Source organism: Falco naumanni, chromosome 12 (assembly GCF_017639655.2).
Source record: "Falco naumanni isolate bFalNau1 chromosome 12, bFalNau1.pat, whole genome shotgun sequence".
Lineage (NCBI taxonomy): Eukaryota > Metazoa > Chordata > Aves > Falconiformes > Falconidae > Falco > Falco naumanni.
Window position 1 is genome coordinate 19,573,178 of NC_054065.1, and position 22,647 is coordinate 19,595,824.

Sequence of the window (22,647 nt, forward strand, 5' to 3'; positions counted from 1 at the left end):
ATTATCATGTCCTGACATTTCAGCTGTTGAAAAGAACCAGGATTTACTACCTCACATGAAAAAGACCAGAAGGCTTAAATGCATAACAAAGTAAAGCCGTGATATGAGACAGATGAACTCATTTAGATAAAATAAGACAAGACTCAACCTTCCTCTGAACTTCAATTTGAAACTGAGTTAAACCTCTCATTGAAGGAAGATAAAAAGTTAGCCATTTTATTTGTCTTTCAGTTCTCTTTTATACTTAAGAGAATGCTATTGAAGTGCTAGCTGAGATTTTGGGGAGAGCAGTTCCTGCTGCTGGTACAGCTTCCTGAGTGATACTGAGCCAGGCACTCGGTCTCTCTTGCCTCACTTTCCAGTCACAGTCTGATGTTCGTCCTCCCTCTCCTTTCTGTCTGATGTATGTACTTTAAACAGAAAATTTAGAATGAGAGCTACCTTTTATTATGTGATTACACAGTGCCCCAGGTCCTTCTCTCAACTGTTGTGTCCAATGTGTTTGCAGTACAAATGATGTTGATGAAAATATTTTTCCCTGTATCCCCCCAATGTCACCTAGATGGATAAATGTTTTTGATAGGGATATATTCTTCATGTGCTATCCCTTTGGTTTGACATTCTGAATATAACTCCTTTGAATTTAAAAAGTACTAGGAGAAGAGACAGAAATGTTGCATGCAATTTTGCCTGCACTATATGAACTCCATGGTATTACCATGCCTTCATTCAGAAGTTAGAAGCAAGCAAAGGCATTGACTACATTTTAATCCATATTTCATAGTAAGCAATTATCATTCTGCTATGTGTCATTTCCCTCTATATTGTTGCAACAATGCTCTGGATTTTTGCACGAATCCTTTGGGTTCTAAATGTCCCACAAAATATAATGGAAAATATTTTTACAGAAGAAAATGCTATACAACCCAGCATGATCCCACTCCTCACCATTTGTTCTAGGATTATTCAGAAATGTTAATTTCTCTGTCTGGATTTCACAAATAGCTCAAACACCCCCCAGCTGAGCATAAAAATAACTTACTTTTGATGGAAACTATCTTTTGGGTCCTTTAAGTGCTGTTTCTAAATTGGCTGTTTTGGTCCTGTTTTGAGTTGTCATGTATGGCACAGAAAGGAGCTGGCAAAACACCTTAGTTATTCCTACAAGTCTTCATTTGTGAAACAGTCTTTAAACAAAACCAACAGTATTTAAACAAAACCAACAGTCTTTACCATAGCTCAGGTTATTAGGAAAAGTGAGATCTTGAAGACATGACATCTCTAGATTTCTTCAAAGGAAGGAAACACTAGTTCAAGCTTCTCAGTCTTTTTGTAGGGTTTTAAGAGATCTCTTCACCTTTTCTTTCCAATGCCAGTGTTCCATTTTGTCTCCCACCTCTAAGGCACTTAAGAAAACCCTTGCACTTCTGTCATTCAACAGATATTAAGCTGGTCAATAGACATGTGGCATAATAACATTCCAACCAGCAGATTCATGATCAGATTTATCAAACAAGCTTATTCATACTGCAGGAGAGGAGCAAAACCCAGTAAACACATAATAAATAACAGAATTTACACTCTTCCCAAGCTCCTCAGAGTAGAAGGAACAAGGGCAGCAAATTACCCAGCACTCTTAAGGGATATTAGAATTATAATCACATCTTTTGAACCCCACTTCTATTCCCTCTTCCTGAACAAAAAATATCCAAACACAGACACAGAATAAAGCCGGGTACAGATACTGAGGCTAGATTTTAGAAGAAATGAAGTGACATTTTGCATTCCCTATCAGTATCTTTAGGAGTAAAACAAAATATGCAAGAAAACAAGTCTGAAGATCAGCCTGAATATCACTATAAAAAAATTCAGTGCTTGGAGGCATTGCTGAAACTGGGAAGATAAGGCACAGAAGATCTATTCTACTTAGAATTTTGAATGGGCAAAAAGATTATCTAATAGCACTCATTACATACTCACATGATATATATGTAACAGTCAGTTGTATTTTCCAGAGTCCTACAAAAAAAGCAAGTATTATCAGTGAAAGCCTACTGGAAAAAGTAGTTAAAAGCCTGATGTTAAAGAGGGGGTAAAAAAAAAAGTAGAAAATATGAAAGAAAAAAAGATATTTGGCTTAAGGATCTTCAATAATTAGCATGTGTAGTGTGACACAGTACTGTCTCTGCTTGCAATGAAGTATTTATAGACTTTGACGGGTTTTTTGCAATTGTGCTGAACAATGTTTGAATGCTACCACCATCCAAATACAAGAAGTTATTACAATAACAAAGCGTTGTGAATCATACCGTAATTATCTTCTAGCCTGCTAATAGTAACTGTTAATAATTTAAATGTCTTGCTACATCTCCGTGTTTTATGCAGCAGTACTTAAAAATGTTCCCCTGGCAAAGTACACTGCTGAGTTTGTCCGTCACTATGTAGTTAAATACTAATTTAAAAATGTATCAGAAAATGACTGTAAAGTGAGTAGGTCAGTCACAGTCGTTCATGGAAAGGCAGGAAATATGTTAAGGCAACAGAATATAGATTTTCTCTAACATTTAGGAAAAGAAGCATAAAAACCACTGTAGCACAGCATCTAAACCATTACAAAACTGTCTGAACTGTAACAGCAGGCTGCAGGGCAATATTTACAGCTAATTCTAATTATTGTTATTATGAGTATTCAACTCTGGTATTTTTGTTTCCTTGGAACGACTCCACCAAATGATTGAAATTATAAATTTCTGTTCTTATATAATAATTTCACCTTACACTATTATTAGGATGTCAGCGCTCATTCTTGGTCACTGCTTCAGTTTCTGGGTAGTTATGGGCAAATTAATCCTCACCTATTACAAATGTTTTCCCTGTTCAGTTGAAAGAGTACACTGAAATAGAATTCATTTGTAGTGACATTAAGGAGAATATTTTCAGTTTCTGCTACGTTCTATGCTATATTTTGTTTAATTTTTATTTATTATTGGGGCACTTGGTGATATTGTGCTGAAGCTTCACTCACAAAAGAAGAAACAGGTTTTAACTTCAGGAGAAATAGTAGAACACTACATTAGCCTGTAAAATTAGAGAGCAGTATCCACAAAAGGAAAAGATATTCTTGATAAAGGAGAAAAAAAAATCAGAAATTCCAACCCAGAACAGGATAGAAACTGATCTATTCTGCCAATACTGCAAGGAAAGTGAATAAAGGAGAAACTGGGAAAAAAAATTGCCTTGCTTCTCATAAAATGGTTGAGGTTAGAAAGGACCTCTTGGAGATTGTCTAGGCCAACTTCCTGCTAAAAGCAGAGTCAATGGGAGCAGGTAACTCAGGATCTTGTCCAGCTGAGTTTCCAATATCTCCAGGTACAGAGACTCCAAAATCTCACTGGGCAACTTGCTCCAGACTTTGATCACCCTTGCAGTAAAAATGTTTTTTGTTACATTTTGCTTAATGGAATCTCCTGCATTTCAGTTTGTGCTCATTGCCTCTTGTCCTTCCAAAGGATACAACTGAGAAGAGTTTGCCTCTTTCTTCTTTGCATCTTTCTTTTGCATATTTGTACATGTTGATGAGATTCCCACCATGAGCCATCTCCCCTTCTCTAGTCTCAACAGACCTACCTCTCTCAGACTTTCCTCACACATCAGATGCGCCAGTCCCTTAATCATTTTCATCTCCTTTATCTGGACAGTCTACAAAGATTTCTTACTCAAATACATGTTGTTTATGCATATTGCCTACATTTATATATACATTACATCCATTTTTAAAAATAACCCCACACTCCCTTCAGGGGGAACACTGTAGGGAATGCTAGAATTAGATATGCTTGTACAACCCATGCGGTATACACATTATTATTTTTAAGCTATTTTGCGAGGGAGGGAGCATGAGCTGTCATCCATTCAGTCTACAAATGGGCAAGCCATACATATTTGTTTCCTCTTCACTGTTCGGTCTGTGGTTCAAGGCCCTATTTGAACATTTATAGCTAAAACTTGGTCTGAAAAAAAGACAGGTTTTTTTCCACAGACTTTTCAGTGTAACTGCTTACTAGTGTAAGTAGCTGTGCCACAAATGTTCACAGCACCCCTGTGAGGCAAGGTAGCATCTCTACTCCCATTTTACAGACAGCCTCTGGCCTGAATTTTTAGAGAACTTCGCATTTAATTGCACTTTAAATGCCCCCACTGACTTTGGTTGCAGCTGCCAGTGCTCAGCACATTTGAAAATCCAGGCTTCTAGGACTGCAGACTGGCTTGTCCAACACAATTAGCTTAATCATAAAGCACAATGTTTTTATCTAGCGAGATAACAGTTTGGAATGAGGGAAAATCCTATTCAGTGGAATCTTTATGGTTACAGCTCCCCCGTATAACTGTCCTTTCCACACTCCTTTATTTCTTAACCACTACGAGATAAACAGCATGTGGTAATGAAATATGAAATGCATGCATTTTACTGAGCAAATCTCTCACTGGAAATGTGAGGTCTTTGGTTTGAAAATAAACATGATTCAGGGCTCAGCTATGGAAGTGTATTTGCTGCTTCAACAGCCAGGTCCCGCTACCCTTGCTCAGTCAGCTCTTTTACACAGCGTTAGCCTGATCTTACACTTTCCCTGTGACAAGTTTCCAGAAGTAAGTGTGAAAAGGCAGATCACTTTCCACTACCCACAGGAAACGAAATGACCCTTCTGTTGTCGGCTGGATGATACATGAGCTGTATCCCTGCAGAAGCCAAAGCTAGTACAGACTTGCTCTCATTAAACAAAGCTAAATATTGGAAGCACATTTAAACTGCAATGTAGGAGCTGCATAGGCTCCAGCTGAACTTCCAGAATTAATTCTGTTGGCTTTAAGCTATTCAGCCTTAAGGCTGAGATGCTGGATGATGCCACTACAGGCTTTACTTCTAATTCATAAAAAGGAAAGGAGGGTGAGGCTAAAGTAGCTATAAACTGCACTCGCTTCTTCCTAATCTTGAGGCATGTCAGGGTTTCAACAGCCTATTGTAACAGCTTTAGAGAGCCGTTTGCATTTATGGCAGCCTTAAGACGGCTGCCCACCGTTCAGAGTCCCACCACCTCTGCTGTGACAGCAAAGTGCAGATCTCTGGCCACGTTTAGCTGTAGTCTGTTTGTCCAGCCCACGAGGCTCAGGGCCTGTTGTTTGAGAGGCTGTGCCTTTCCTTGCTGTCACAGCTTAAATCCGTACCAAAGCAATACTTCCAACAAACCTTTCCTGAGATGGGATGAGAGGAAGGGGAAGGTGGTTTTTGTATTGCTCATTGGATGGCCTGCCTCAGCCAGCATTTATTTGACTCCCCAGGCACATGGCAAAAACCATCTCCGTCCTCATTCGCGCACTCCTCGTGCTGCTCTACTCAAGCTATGCCTAGGATGGTATATTAATAGGTCGCCCTTCTGTGTATGTTTAATTTCTGAGGCTGATGACCCGAACATGATATGAACACTGACAGACTGTAATTGTATAAACTTGGGGGGGAAGTTAAATAGTCATAACAAAACCAGTTGTCAAAAATAATAAGATTTTCTTTTTAGTGTAATAATAGTGTCATTAATTATTAAAGAAGAAAAAATAACAATGAATCATCAAGGCTAAAAGTAAATGAGCCTGGAGACTGCAATTCCTTCTTATATAGGAGTGCCCTCTGCAGTCTAGTTCCTGGGGAGTGATGCTGTGCCAGCTCACACAATGCAGTGCCAGGGGAGATCAGGAATAACTTGGTCAAAGCCAGTGCAATAAGTTGGGATTTGGAGCCATAACGAACACTTGGAGTATGGGATTCACAATACTAATACACCATTCCCTAGACTAAATGCTAACCCCTTTCCTCTGATGGAAAAGCAGAAAGACCTGTGCACACTTTAGTGGTATTTTTTCAGATGTAAAAGTTGCAGCTAAGAAGTAACAACTTTTATTGTTGCTGCTTAGACATGGGGCATTTTAGTCTGTGTTTTAAAGCTTAGCAGAAACTGTAAAGTGATCTTCAGGAATGTTCCTCAAAGGGGACATTGTCTGTGTCCTTTCAAGATTTTAAGCTCTAAAGCTGGTCACATGCTGCCATAATATTTTAATGTCATTCCTAGATGGCAGGTAGCAACTTGCTTTTCATCAGTGCCTTATGTAAGTAACCCCAGTGTTAAGATGTGACCTCATTTCTAAACACACAGGTTTCTCCATCAACTGCAAACTTTACAGAAACATCATTTCTGCTTTTATGATGCTTCACAAAAATTACTATTTTTAATTAAAAAAAATAGTTAGTGCAAAAGAATATTTAATTTGGGAGGGGAAAAACCCCTAAGACTCTAAAAGTTTATACTGCCTCCAATTACTTTTCATGCTTGACTGTGTGGCAGGGAATACTTCATTATGCCAGGTCACCAACTTTGACATCTCTAACCTCACAATAATAGTCCTTTTTGTAATGTTTGAAAATTGAAAATCAGTTTAGTTTATGTTCTCACTAGGTTCATGGCTCCATTGCCTAATATATTGCTGACTTGTATGCCAGCATTACTCCCTAGTGAGGAATATTAAATAGCCACGGCATATATTAGAAGGGGTGAAAAGGTCCAGCTCAAGTCTGCTGTGTAGTTCACATTCGTTAGTGCTTTAAAAACTCAGTAAGTTGCATAATGTTTCCACTTATCCATGAAATTGTGGTATGATTCATATCATTGGCATCTTTAAATGATTTGTAGTCCACTATTTAAGTATGTATTCCACATAAATAAATAGTTCCTGGGTTTGTATACACGACTTGTGCTAGTCAGTATCATAAAAGAGGCACAATAATGCCTGACCTTTATTACTATAGCAAGAAGTTCTTCCATCTAATGAAAAAAGCCCAAACAGCCAACAGGAATGGCGTAATACAAGGCACCTCTGTTTGGAAAAGGCATTTTTGGAGCTTATCAAAATGTGAATGTTATTTCCCTCCATCAAAAACTTCTGTTCTTTCCACTCCCAGTATTCTCTGTGCCTTCTAAGACATTCATGGACTCTGTTGTTAATGTTAGTACATGCAATACAGTGTTTGACTGCTGCTATCTGGGTCGCTCATTGATGCTGCTAGTTCCTTAGTTCTATTTGTGAAACACATTAGACTAAAACCCCGGCTCTCCAGGAGACTTGCTTTTCCTCTGAGCATACCTGCCCTCAGTAATATATTGTTTTGTTGGCTTTTTTTCTATGGAGTAATGTTGCAAAAGGGAAGATACTTACAGCCTCCTGGAAGCTGAAGGATGATAGCTACTCAGAAAAAGCCCTGCTATTTCCCCCACCATGTTAAGTTTCCAAAGTCTGGTAAATTATTTACAAGAAAACTGAGGATGCTAAGTTGACAAGAACAAAAGAAATGCTGCAGCAGACCCAACAATAGATGGGCTCAGCCAACAGTCTTCTAAAACAAATAATCTGGCCTGCAGCTTTGGACTGTTCCTGAGGAGCCCTTTGGGAATCACTTATTCTTCCAGTCACATTTTTGGGAATGCCAAAGGAAGTTTCACTGAACTACCATCAGCCAGAGAATTCAGTAGCTACCATGTTCTACTCTCAGGACTTTAACCGACTTTCTGGAGCAAAACATGTCCTTAACACTCCGTATTGTATGTTTGTGCGACCATAGCTGCTGCAGGCAAACCTGTGTGTGCACCTAGCCTGCAACTATAAAATGTGAAATGTGGAGTGAAGCACGGACACAATTTCTTTTATAGAGAGGTACAAGACACAGAATGGTCCAATATCAGGTTTTGGTAAAATAAGATACAGATTCACTGTCTCGGTGTACGTGCATTTTGTGATGGATGCTACCATTATACCATGAGGGTCTGTGATTTCTCTGTGCAGACCCAAGTCATGGAGCACCACTGTTGTGACGGCATCTGTGGCACAAGCCACATGCTCCTCGTGGCACCATTCTGCAGGACAGCCAGCAAGGATCATCTGAGGGCCACCAACAGGAAGACTGAGGGCCTAATGGGGTGGTTTTGCCTTCTGCAGAGCACATGTGGGGCATTACAAGACAGCACTTGTGCCCAGTGGGGTTCCTGGTCCTGCCAGTCAAGAACCAGTTGAGGTCTGTTCTCACTACACAGGTGGGTGAAGGAAGGTCTGTGCTGCGTTGGAGCTGCCAGCTGTCATGGATGTCTGACCACGGTTAGAGTGGGGACACAGCTGCAGAAGGGATGAGGGGAGAGACCATGCCTTCACCTCTGAGACCCCTGCTCCAGCCCCAAATCCTTGTGAATTCCTTACCCAGAATGTGTGACTGTTTCATTGTACTTTTGCTATCGATACACTGTAAGATGCATATGGTATCTACCCTAATGTGGGTGTGATTAGATCTTTTAAAGTCACTGGCACCCTTAGCATAAGTGAAAACACTAACTATGAGATCACAACCTTTTAATTAGCCGTATGTTGTTATAAGCTTGGTAAAAGAATTACTGAGTGAAATTATACAAGCTGATGTATGAGTCAGATGAGACAGTGATCATAACAGACCATCGGTCTCAATGTCTACGAATCTGTAAGAGTCCCAACTAAATAAGAGAATAAGATCTTTTATAGTTCTAATTTCTCTGATATCTTTTGAAAAGAAAAATGCCTACGCTTAAGAAAAGGTACTTTCTGCAGAAAAAACCCGTTGCATACTGTGGGTTTTTACTTCGCACAGGAAGGTTCTTCTTTTTTTTCCCTTAACTCTTTTGTCTCATTTCCGAAAGGTGGAAAGTAAAGCAACAGACAATCCATATACACCACTATTTTGTTTTATCGTAATGATGGTGGTCATTTTCAACTCCTCTCAAAACATTTAAGTGTTTGTTGGAACTCTTTCACTGAAACAGACAGCCTAATTTGTCATATTGACTTTGGTATAGAAATTTATATTGATATAAACTGCATTATGCTCTTGACTTTTGATTCCAGGATAAATACACTGTTTCTTTGTGCTATCTCCTCTTTTTTTTCCCTACCTTTTTTTTTTTTTTTTTAAATGGGGTTTTCCTTTTCTCTGTTGTCCATGCTAAATCACTTCATGGACATACAAGTCATTAACATGCATGTGGGTCTCAACTGAGCAAAACAAGTTGCCTGGTATGCAGGCAGGCTTTTTAGCTCAAGTGTCCCAACTAGATCTCCTCTGTGACATTGTGTAGGCAAACCCTGAAGTCCTGCAGCATGTTCTTCATGCACTGTCCTGCACGGATGACCTTGTTCACTGCAGCTGTGCCCAACTGCGCTTCCCTTGCACTCTGCCTTATATCTTCTGGGTTGATGGCATGCGGCTCTGGCCCCACCTCTTTCGTGGGAAAGTAAGTTAACTCTTCCCATGGAAAAAATTGCCACTTGTTCTAAGTATCCTGACCCAATTCTGACTTCCTTACATATGCGTCAGAATAATTTCCTTGAAAACTATGATTTCCTTGGTCAGCAAGGTGAGGATATGGTCCTCTCGCTCCCCTTTTTCACCATCTAAAACTTACATATAATACACGCAAACAGTCACAGACCAGACAGAGCAATGGGCTCTACATGGGCACAGCAGCAGCCTTTAAATGACACACTGGTTCAGGATATACGACATGGCAGGCAGAAATGTTCAGATATAACTACAAACAAATAATCAAAATCATTACTGCAATTTGAGAACCAGCTAGAGAGTACTTGGACATAAATCATTCTGTGTGAGCAGAAACACAAAGGAAATATTGCTGAAATGTTGGCTGGCAGCCATCTTAAAAAAGGTCAGATTTTTTTTTTTTTAGGTGAACCATATGTAAAGACACAACACTTCTGGCTAACATCTTTTTTTCCCTTGAAGATTGCAATATTTTCAGTCAACACTGTGGTTTTCCTGCACATTAGAATGTGTATTTATGAGATAGATAACAGCTCAAATCCTCATTACTCTTCATAATTTCACTATTATAGCTGCAGTACATGATTTTCCCAGCCACAACACTCCACTAATCTGCCAGTGAAGGAGTCCCCTGTCACGACGGAGCCCACTGAGCATTCATGTAAGGATTATTTGGGGAGCACATAGGCCTGAGCAAGGGGCAGGACCAATTCCCAGCAGCCTTGGGATTTGGGGACCATGAGAAGGAGAATTAGTCAAAAGGCTGCCTGTATAAATTGGGACCAAAATCGCTGTCTGGCTCCAGGTTTCCCACTTACCTGTTGCACTGTGCACGCTATGGCAACTCACACAGTTGGGCTCAGGAGGTCTGGTCTGCTGCGACGACTGCAGGAGCAGTATTGGTCCACAAAACTTGTTACTTTGCAGAACTTTATGAAGTTCACCATCATGTTTTCTTCTGTTGGCCTCAGGTGCAACACAGGGTTTTGTAAAGGAGCAGCCTAGGTCATTTGTTGGGGTCATCACTCAATGTGCCCCCAGGAAGCTCCAGCGAAAGTGAAGGGCAAGCAGGCATTAGCAGAGGGAGAAGGGGCCGGTGTCCGGGTCAGTCACAGCACGAGGGCGTCAGACCTAAACTGACAACGTTATAGACCCAGTAGCTGCAAGGATATTTTTCTGTGATTAGCACTCTTTTTTCTGCTCCCCCTTGCTTCAAAGGGATAGAGGGGAAAGCTATCCCAGCTCATCCATCCACCCTTCTGGTATCAGTGCACAGGCAGGGACCCCCGCCCCCCCGGGGGGCTGTCCCTGCAAGGCAGAGAGGCAGGGAGCTGACTCCCAGCCCAGTTTGGAGAAGAGGATGTGCCCCAGCACCCTCTTTAGGGCAGGATGGCAAAGTCCCCCCTGGCTTTCAGCTGTGCCCAATATGCACAGCTCAACCCTGTTACTAGTTTGCAGAAGGTGGGATTTTTGCCTTCCTACATTCCTGTAATACACTACCCCACAGCAGAATGACGCAAGGTCCAAAAACCAGCAGTCTTCATATATTTGTCAAAATTAATGTTAAACTATGAAAAAAGTCCCCTTTCTAAGGATGTGGGTATTCTTGACATTTCTTTAAAGCAAACTGCAAAGCACACTGAACAATGTTCAGAGTCCTGATGAGGCTTCAGTAACTTAATTACACTTTATTCTCTTTCTAACCCACCCACATACATGTTTTACCAATTTAAACTTTTTATAGATCCTCCTAAAGTCTTCTGCTGTGCTGAGCTCTTAGCATCACATTCGTTTTGTTTTTCTTGTTTCAGCCCTTGCTCAAGTACAGAGTGCCTTCCTATGTCTGTGTAATACTGTGCAAGACAGTTTCTGTACCTCAGTGTGAAGCAAACCTAAAAGAAGGAGTAGGGAAGGAGAAACACCTCTGTCTGGCTCTTCTGTATAAACCACACAACACTGATTTAGGAGCTCTGGGTAGAGATAAAAGATGCTAATGGAATCATACACTAACAAATTAAAGCACTTACGACTTAAGTAACTTGTCACAAAGCAAAAAGTGTCACAAAGTGCTAATGGTACAATTAGGTCCAGATATACACTCCTGCAACTGTAAAGAGGGGAGCTTGCTTACAGACCAAGGCCATATTCTCTGTGTTGGACAGAGTGATTAAATTAGCATATAAATATTAATATGATTATATAATGTACGAAGATATTTAAAATGAAGCATCTAAAGTCATACCAACTTACCTTTCAAATCAGGAATAATCAGAACCATTTTGAGCCCTATTATTTTCAGCTGTGAGACAACAGCTGATTCCAATGGGCTCTGTATCACTGAAAGCCTGTGCAGTGTTTTGCAAGACAAAGTTCAGATTCACGCTAAGATAATACATTCATTCATCTTTGAGAGCTTCTTCCCCAGCTAAAACTCTCTTTTGTATTTGAGTAGTATAACAAATCCTCATCAACTCAAAAGCATACTCCCTAGAAAAGCACTGAATTTCAAGACTAAGAGCAAAACTTGAAGTCTTAGAAAGAAAAATAAAATTATGAATTTTCTCAGTTGATAATTGCCACCTTCTTGTGAAGAACCTTGTGCTGAGTGGAGCTGATTATAAAATAAAAAGAATGAGTTTCCTGGAAATACAGAAATACTGTCTTAAAGGAAGATGTTTTTGAGATCTAAAATACAAGAGCTGAATTCTATTTTCAGACTGAAATCATAAACTAACAAGATTTACATAGGAAAGAGCAATGTGCAAAATGCGTGAAGTTTTTCTATTAAGGAAAATTATTTCTGGCGGTTGCACCACTTGAGATATGGGGCGATGGAGACATGAGCAAATATCTTGGCATCACTTGGTGTGAGCTTGGATCTCTGCCTAGCGACATTTTTAAAATGAATCAAAGCTCATCTGGCATTCTGCTTAATCTTTAGCTAATGCATACATTGGGGCTCGGGGTTCCCCTATGTATTGTGATGTTACCAATGTACTAATGACAGTTTCACTTCAGTGTGTCATTTAAAGTGGGAAATATTTGTGAAGTTATACCCACAGGTGGAATAATGAACATACCAGGGTGACATTCATTTATGTTGGTCCTGATTACGCCATAGGAGATCAGAATACATTAACAGCTTGGGCATAATAAACAAAGCACACTCCATGCTCTTTCCACCTGAGTACATACACAGCCCTCCACAAACTGATTTCCATTAGAGTTTACCGTACGTTCAGCTGAAGAACATAACAGTAGATTCTGCTGGAGGTAAGTGTTGAGTGGAAGATGTGAATGTCTGTTTCTAGTTTTACGTGGCGTTATGCATTTCTGAACTCCACCCAGAACTGCACTGGGATACAAGGAAATCAAACCCCAGAATTAGCTGTATGGTACTGGATGGAATAATTTGTTCATATAGAGGGCAGATTATTTTAGAAAATGGCATTAGTTTATTCCCTACAAAACAGGAAAGACTCGCTTCAGACAACTGAAGGAAGCAGCAATTGCCCTTTTTATTCTTTCTTCTCCCTGAGGGGATATAAGGCAATGAGTCAACTTTGATTCTCCCCTCAGTTCCACTGTCAGAGAGGCTGCCAAGTATATATTGGGTTCCCAAGGGCAAAAGGCCTTCAAGCAGATATTTGTGATACTTATCCCTGTGGCTAGTGCTGAAAATTAAAGACACATGATGTTCAAACCCAAAACAACATGCAGAGCTTTCCAAAGACAACCAGCTGCTTCACTGGGAACTGCCAGAGCAAATAATTAGGAATTCAGCAAGGCTATTCACACGGCCTCCTTTCTCGTTGGATGGTTTGGTGTTCTCTGCCATGAGGGGGGACAACTCTGATATTTCAGAAAGATGATAAGAGTGATTAATCATCACTGGCTTTGTCCAGCTGGGGAGGTAAGGGAAAGGGTATGTATCTGTTTTGAAAGAAAAAATAACTGAAGCTTCCTCAGTCAGCAAGGCAGTTCATGAAAGACACATTTCCTAAGTACAAAATGTGACTGACATTCTGACTGAGACATTATCAATAAAGGAAAGCTGTTCAGGAGGTTAACCACCACTATCAAAACTGAGAGGAACTGGCACAATACGCTTTTTTTCAATGGTTTTCTAAACGAAACTGAGAGGGATGGACACAAATCAAGTTGCCAGATTCAGCTTTTTCCTGCTAAGCTTCATGTAGGTCCAAATACCACTTTGCTGCTGTGGACTAATCCGCATAATAACTCAATCACTGTAGTCAAATTAACACAGAGGCAGACTGTGGAGTCATCTGTGCTCAGGACAAGCACTCTGGATTTACCTGGGTAAGACTGAGAATTGAACCTGTTCCATAAAGTAATCCATCTCTTACACAAGCATGTGAATGAACTCCAAAACTGACATTGCTAGACTTCCCAAGAGTACAGTATTTCTGTGTACCATCTTTTCAGCTTCAGAAGCACTTGTAAACCGCTGCGCTTCTTCCAGTGAATGTCACTTCTCATGCTTTGGGGCTAGGTAAATTGATTAACTAAAACCTACAAAACTGAAATAATCCTAGAGTTCAACGTACAGTTCTTCACATACGTCAATTCCTTGACAGAAATTATAGAAAATGCTACAGAAAGAAGAACAAAACTAGTTGTGGGACACAGCTTTAAAGCTCCATAAAAAGTGTTGCCAGAAAAATACCATTTAAGCTGAAAAAGACAAAGATTTTTAAAGTGCAGTAGTTAGCAAGGTTAATAACAAAGTGAGTACCAGCTGCGTATCAGATGCTCAAATTCATATCAGTTTCTTCACCTATGGATGGCGAAGTATAAGGATGTGAACTTTGTCTAAACCTCGTCTAACTCTTGACCAAGACAGTGACCAAACCTCAGCAGGGCATGACTTTCTGCACAGTTTCTAAACTTCCTGGTTCTACCTGGGTTGAACACTCTCAGAAAGATAATCCTTTCTGCAAAGTTGTTAAATGCTCCTTGCTGTTTCACCAAGTGCTATCTTATCACCTGAGAAGTCATACTGAGTATTCCACCTCCAGTTTCACAAATAAGTCTAGTGCTTGGAAATGAAAATCCTATCTCAGATCTTACCAGAATATCATCACAGGAGCCTAAATGCAAATTGACAAGAAGAGTGCACATCACCAGATGTTTAGCAAAAACAGCTTTTTAATTTCTAGCCATTCAAATACTATTGGTTTGAAAAATCATCTGAGAAAGTGAGTTTGATGGTATTTGCACATTCCTTCAACAGAGATAAAATATGGGATTTTATAGCTAAGGGAGGGATAGAAAACAAAAATGTAAATGACTGCAAAAAATGTGAAATGATTGTATCTGTATCTACCTATCCCTAATCTATAATTTTATAGATAAAGCTAGATGAAAAAAAGATTAAAAGATGTCAAGGAGAAAACTATATTAACGCTCAAGTTAAGAACAGGCATCACTGACTGCCTGATATGATTCTCCTGAAGACCAAGATTGTTGTAAGAGATCTCCAGTGAACTGCCCACAGCAGAAACTGGCAACTTAACCCCTCTTCAGTGCATATCTGAACCAGACTGTTACTGAGGTGGTTCTCAGTTTTGATCAGAATCGCTGTTTTTATTTCCCCTTCTGCTAATAATATTTTGCATACTGCTGAATAGTTCTATGGAAAATATGGGGTTTAAGTTACTAAAGGCAGGGGAATTGACAGTTCAGCTTAACTACAGATGTTTGAAAACCAAATGCTTTTCATAGAGGTTGTGTGAGAAGATACCATTTCTTAAGTTAGCATCTTCTTCAAGAGGATATTTTTCCTAAGTTGACCCTTCTTAAATAGAATCTTTTTGGTAGTCTTAGAAACTCAGCATATGACCAAACAGGCCTTCTTTTCTTTTCTAGAGTAGTACCTTCTGAGCAAGGGTGGAGAAATATGTAGCATTTTGTAAGGGATCTTTCCTGATTAGTGCAGAAAAATCTGTAGGTGCTGTCATTTGTGAGCAGGCAGGGAATGATGGTTTCTAGCAAAGCTTTCAAAAGCTCTAAATTCACTCTAAGAAAACTTCTGAAACTTGGACTTTTCCTGTGAGCATGTGATACACATGCCTCAAAAACATAAAACCAAAGAACCCAATCAAAATCAAAACCACCAAACCAATAATAAAAAGCCATTCATTTGGAGGTATACTGTAACTAGGATCTGTTTCTGGAAAATGAAAACCAGCTTTGCACTCTTTGTCTGCATGCATAGGCTGCTGAAGCACGCATTTTGGTTGCCTCTGTCTGAATACACTGCATTCTGGCAATATGGCAAGAAACCAATAAGATAAAACACACCATGAGATCACATTTTGTAAATCAGAACTTTCCCAAAGAGTACTAGTGACATAATAGATCTAGAAATTAGTAAAAGGTATCAGCAGTTTCCATCTTTAAAAGCTCCATTTATCTTTTTTACCATAATGTAAATGTAAATGAAATTCATAAAAGTTGTGAGTGCAACAGTTAAAGCAGCGCTCAAGAACTGGTCAGGATAACCGGTTTAGGGATCTGGATGACTAAAGCATTAGATCTGAATACTGATGGAAATGGATAAAATTCTGCCAGTGTTAGGCAACCATAAATCTGGAACAATGCTTCTGAGGCCCTTGGGAATTCTGAGATGTTATAGGAATATGGCACAGCTCAAGATCTGCCCAAAATCACTGTAATGCTATCACTGTTCTTAAACTACATGAGAATATGTATGTATTTACAGGCACAGGAATGGCAACATTAGAGACAAATTAATAAAAATAATAAATTCCTTAACAGAAAAAGAAAACAAAAGGATATTCAAGCTTGAGCGCTTTGGAGTTATAAACTAAAAAAACTAACCACATTTCCATTTTCTTTCAAACGTCCCACACACCTAAGCCTGCAAGCATGTTGTGCTCTTAAATTATCTCTGGGTGTAATGCTCACATAAAGACACAGGCTGTAAACAATGAAACATAATTAAATTGGTTTGAAAAATGCCTGTCCAAGTACTTATGATTAAATTATTTCATCTTTAGATTGGGGCAGCAAGTTTCCCAGGATTGCAAATACCTATATTGTAACATGGATCAAAGTGTTTGCCATGTAAAATGAGAAACAGGCCAGTGCAAAACTGACAGAGTTAATCCATGGTATACACTTTTCCATCATAGTAAATGCTGTTTCTGTGCAGTGAGCCATCAATAATCTCAATTCTTTTTCCTGTAAGTAATATGGCTCTGGTTAGATCAATTTGTTCTTTCAGGGTTACTGTACTTTAATTTGCCCTGTGCTTTATACTTCCTCTGCAAGCTGCAGTTTAACAGGTTTTATGAAGATGCAACTACGTTAGAAGAAAAATATTGTTATGTGTACATTGTGAAGTTCTTGAGACACAGAGCTTTAATCCCCTGTTGGCTATATAGATGAAACTTCACAGTTCCTGTACCGCTTCAGAGCATTGCTATGACATTCTAAAGTCACCATGCAAAAGTGTTCCTTTGTGGCAAATACTTACTCAAGCTAATGATTTTTATTTTATTTTTTATTTAATTATTCTCACTGCAAAGCTCCAAAAACATGATAAGGAAGTAGTAAAATTACCGATTGCAATGTCTATCAATAGTGGACTGATAACTTAGGCCTGTAACTCCTGTGCAAACAGTTTGTGGAGCGAAAAAAATATTTCACGTAACTTTAACTCGGCAAACACTACCTGTAGAAGCCTGGGCCCAGGCTTGCAAAGCTCATTTTAAAAATTAATATAGTCTGTGAGATACTGCACCTGAATTAGCTGTTGCTTTCAGAGCTCAGCAATCATTTGGTACAACCACTTGCACAAGCTCCTGCCAGCTCTTAGGCTTACCAACAAGATCTGCTCTTCTGGATGTGAGAGACTGACCTGTTAACACATCATTAAAAGCCTGAGATTTACACAAATCTTTGCCAATGTACAAGCACAAAATGTGCTCAGTCCTCTGTGTGTGTTAGTACGTGACCTGGGGAATCCAAGATAAGGTCAGTAATTTTTCAGTGTAAGTAGGCTGTTGGGGTGACATTCACCTGCGCCAGTCCTAACTTGGCATACAGAAAGGCTATGTGTAAAACAGGGACTGCAATCTAGATTTCACCATACCTTTCATTATAGACCAGACTCTTCTTCCTCTCCCTATTTATATGAACTGTACAGAACAACCTTGGTTTTTTCAAAGAACAATCAAGGATCTTCCTCAGTTACCCACCGCCTCTCAAATCATATCAAAGTTTTCGTAAGTTGGCAAGAAATGCAAAACTATTAACAACATCCTAAAGAGGAAAAGCATATTTCTTGCCATCCCTCAGTGAGCTGGAGCCCATTTTGATAACATGGTTAGCTTCCAGCTTTACAAGCTATTAAAATTTTTTTGGCTCTGGACTATAATCAGACAAAATGAACAAAAGAGAACACAATTATCATAGCAGTTTTGTTTCTGGAATTCAAATCCTGCCAGCTCCTTCAGTTTTGCAAACTGACACATTTTCAGACTTCTTTGTGATAAAACCTCTTTGCAGTGTTTCCAGTGCCAGCTGAATGGCAAATTCCCACTACAAGAGGAGCAATGGATAATAAAGCTTACTACCCTTCTCCTGCAGCAAACTGCCCACCTAGCCGTGAGCCTCCTCTGCAGTTTTGCCTTTGGCTTTATATTTGGATCTTTATTGCAGTCTAAATACTCACTAAAGATGAAGCATTTTGTCTTGAAACTGGCAGAGCTGTTCTCATTCCTCCACTGGTTGTACAGAAAAAAATATTCTGCACTTTGCACGAAAGCTCAGTACCTCATTTGAAAGGACTTCCTCTCATTTTTGGTTCATTTGCTTTAAATATATGGAACAGTAGAGAGGGAGCGAATGAAGAAGACTGAAGAAAACAGTTTAAAATTAATTAAGACCTAGAAAATAATGAAAAAAAAAACAAAATCACATTAGAGATGGTTTTCTGGACATAGCTTCTGTTCGGTCCTTCTCCAGCCTGGATTCATTATTCCAACAGCAGCCCGGTGGCCATTGACTGTCTGCTCCAGCGGCATTCACCCAGCTGAGGTGCCCAGTGCTCCCAGGCCAGCTTGCAGAAAAGGCTGAAACTCTGTGAGGATCTGAGCATTTTTGCAAAGGTCTGAGGATCCTAGCAGACTGGGCGAAGCCAGAGTCTCCTGTCCTGCAACAGCAATAGATTCATATGTTACTCGGGGCAGGGAAAGATCAAAAGCAGTATCTAGGCTGCCTCAGGAAGAAGGAGACTAGATTAAGAAGATGCCAGTCCCTTTTAAATTGCTAGATCAGGGTGGATGTCTTAGAATATTCATAGGACATAGGGCATGTTTTGCAGACAATGTATATTGAAAGCGCTGTCTTTTTCTGAAGCTTGAAGAACGTGGGGGTAGGTACTTAAAAACACAACATGCAAATAGCAAAAGCAAGTAGATCAAACCTAAAATAAAAAAGAGAAGTAGTGTGACTTTCTTTGTATGCGGTCAAAGCTGTAAGTTGCCTTACTGTTATCTGAATGGGATCAGACATTGTTGGCATAGTAACATGCAAAAATCATGTTATTATACACGCACACAGTCTGTTTTACAAGCTAATACGTTGCAATACTACAAATCACCATTTCCCCTCCAAGATCTTTCCTAAACAGTGAGTAATCTAAAAGAGTAGCACAAGGAATTTTACACCAGATGAGGAAATAAAGAGGATTCATGTGAATGTTCGTTCCCAAATTAAATGGGAGGGTGCAGCAGAGATACTGCAGTTTATTCAAGCTGAAACTCTGCTTCAGTCCTGTGTGACTTTTCTTGGGGAATTCACGGTAATTTTTTTTCTTTTTTATTTTACAGAAATAAATCTAATTTAAAGTGTTCTGAGACATTCAGAAGTGGAGCAAACAAAACTTCTGACTTGAAAAGCTCAGAAATTAAAATCTGTCAATCAGTGCTATTAACTAACAAAGTTAGAGCTGTCCTCCCATTCTTTTCTCTCTAATAAACTACTGGAAGGCCAGGTAAAGAAGCGACGATGAAGGCATTTAGAAGTTACTTACAAACAACAGTGAAACCCACAGGCAGGTGTAATCCTGTGGACAAGGGCTCCCTCTGTGCAAAGATATTCCCTGTCGCAGGACAGAAACAGTGTGCCACAGTGAAAGGTGCCAGCAGTGGGAGGAAGCACATAAAACAAATTAGCCCTCTCTCCTTTCTACCAGTAAATCCATCTGGTAACAGCTGTTACCTATCCAGTTTATACAATCTCTTCTCCAAAATCTTTGATGTCCAGAAGACTGGAAAATCTAATCGTGTCTTGGGAAAGAGAATAACAAAAATATTGAGCAAGTAATAAAAACACAAACAATGCTCTTATTGCAATGCTTGCTGAGAAAGAAAGTTCTTCAGATCTGGTTAGTTAGCAAACTCTTTTATAAACCAGTCATGAATGGATGAAATTTACTATTCATGGTTATGGAAATAAAATTAAAAACCAACTTGCTTCATTCAGCAGTCTTGAGAACAATGATGTATTTTAATTTGCTTTGGAGAGGACAACTAGAAAATGAGAGCATTGAAGCTTCCTCTGAGTCTTCAGCGTACACAGCCAGGGCATAGTTTAGCCCATTAGCCCAAGGGCCTGATTCTCCATTACATCAGCTCTAACGGAATGACACTTGTGCAATGGAGATGATAATGAAATAAATAAACAGGCTGCAATATCTCTGCTTCTACTGTACGACCAAACCGGCGGGTTACACGGTATGCCGGGAGGTCAGTGGTAAGGCACCAAACGTGGAGCAGCTTGGCTGCTGCCTGCCGTGTGATGGCTTCCCAGCAGGGAGGTGGCATCCCCAGAGGGGCGTGCACGGAACTCAGCCCATGCTGGGAACACCTAACTCCTCTCTTCAGCGCTGAAGAACAGACTGGAGATGCGCTACCCATGACATATGCCCTACAGTAGTTAAATGAAGAATGAGAATCCTCTTCCATCCCTTTTGCCCCAGGAAAAAAGTGGCAGCATTACGCAAACAGGCGCTGCTCGGGGCATGCACGCAGGCTGCTGCGCATCACCGCTCACTCGTGCGGGGGGTACCGGGCTGTCTGGTGCTGGAGTCAGGCAGGGCTTAGCCAGCTGCGTGGCAACAAACAGTAGCTCCTCCTGGAAAACAGAGGGAGGGGACCAGCCTCCATGCAGCTGTTGGATCAAGAGTATAAGAGTTAGGTTAGGAATGCCAATACGCTTTTCCTGTGTGGATCCTGCATGCACACCTATGGTACCTAGCAGAGGCCTGAACCTTCGTACAGGGTGGACTGCTCTCACTGCTGCAAAATAGGAGTGGCACCCGTACCAAATCTGATATGCAAAGTGAGAATCTGAATTTTAAATATTCATTTTAAAGCTCTCCCTGTATCACCATCCCATTCACCCATAACTCCTGTGCATGCAAACCACCCCAGACAGGCACCTTGGTTACATGTCAGACAATACCCCCAGAGAGTTATTGTTTCTCTATTTGGAGATTATTCAGTACAAACTCTCATTGTCTTATTTTTCTTTTAAATTGCTACAAAATGTCTCCCTTTTTGAGGGGGAGAGAGGTAAAAGGGTTTTTTAATTTTTACACATTTTAATTTTTAGAGGAAATAACCCCTCCAAAGTCCAAAATCTTTCAAAGACTGACTTATGTGGTTTGTGAAACTTGTGTGCAAATGCTCTTTATAACTTGTACCACACTCTGCCTCCTTCACCCTCTGACACGTAGCAATAAAACTGGATTCAAAATGAGACTGCACCATGGTGAATTCATTCCCTGAATTGCATCGTACGTTTCAGCAATACACAGCGTGGGAACACGTCGTTTAGCTCTCGCTTTGAAGAAATTGGATTTGCAAAGGTCAGCAGCGGCTCGGCCCATTTCTCAGCAGATCTTTGGCTTGCTTTTCATCCCGGGACTAGCAGGGAGGAGGTCAGAAAGGAATGACAAAAAGAGCGAGCTTTTTGAAGTGAGCCCAAAGAATCTGATCATGCTCTCAGCAGTGTGGAGGTTTCTTTTGCTCAGAGCTAATAAATAGGTAGATTTTAAACCACATTTATGGGAATAACTTTCTAGGTTTACTTTACGTATTAAACATTTCATTATTTTGGTATAAACTAAGAAATGCTTTCCAGTGTAACTTTCAATCTGGCGAGAGCTGCCTGAAGCTAATCCACAGAAACAGCCTGCTCGCCCTCCCTCATCCATCCCTCTTTTTGTGCAAAAGGGAGCAGCCAGCCTGGAAAAAAGGTGGAAAGAGGCAAAATCATCCCCCAGTGGAAGTGCGAAACCCAGGGAGTCTGTGCTCTGTATTTCTCCTTTGAAACACATTTCCCAGTTGTTTAGCTTGCTCCCTGGCCAGCGTACTGAGACAGAGGTAGCTTCATTACCCTTTCGAGCTGGAAAACTCACAAAATACTTTGGCCACTCTCCACACCTTATTAACATAAACTGGAGTTTCCTCCCACTGCTGGCAGGGCAGGGTGCTGGGAATGTGTGATCAAGGCCTTTCGACGGCTGTCGCCAAGGTTCGCCTTGGGCCGGCAGTGAAGGATTACTCCTGGATCTTGAACAGGGGGTTGCTGCAGGCACTTGCACCGGAAAGCCACAAAAGAGGGAAGGAGGTAGGGAAAAAAGAAATGAAGGCAGGTTAGAAAGGAATCCAAGAATACCAGCAAGCCTGGGCTCATTCACAGGTCCTTCACTTGTAAATATGAAGCATCTCTTGCAGAAATATGGTACATCCAGACCGAAATGTGCCTTCTAGAAAACTGGGAATAATAGACTTACTTCCTCCATTAGTGTATGTTTTCAGCAGGTCCTTTTCATATGCCTTGATTTCTCTGGCTTTAAAGCCGTGTAAGGGCTTGTGGTGTGGGGAGAGAGTAGAGAAAATAGCTCTAGCTGCTGTCACAGGTGTCTCAGCTGTAAAAATTTGCTTTTCCTTGGCTCTTCCAACAAGTAATGCTGCAGCATTCTGGCATAAAATATAATTTAGAAAGTATCCAAATCACAGAAGGCCAAAACGTGATGCCTTGTAGGCTCCTGTTAAGTAGTCAGTACTAATCCAGGTGAATTTCCCCCGTTATTAACCCAGCAAAAGCTGAACTCCAGCCTTTGCCCCAGCTAATTTATTCGACTCTTATTAATTCCCTTTGGAGTCCATCCCAGGGACTCCCAG

The 22,647-nt window shown here is 40.3% G+C and overlaps 1 long non-coding RNA gene across 4 annotated transcripts in view; it reads right to left on the reverse strand.

Moving 5' to 3' along the window:
* LOC121096194 overlaps positions 1–22,647 on the reverse strand; it is a 59,926-nt gene that overhangs the window by 23,448 nt on the left and 13,831 nt on the right. For 3 of the 4 annotated variants that reach the window (XR_005830391.1, XR_005830390.1, XR_005830393.1), the window contains one exon: positions 1,981–22,443. This is a non-coding gene — a long non-coding RNA (uncharacterized LOC121096194). The remainder of the gene's footprint in view (positions 1–1,980; positions 22,444–22,647) is intronic. The other variant, XR_005830392.1, reaches the window with a different exon arrangement.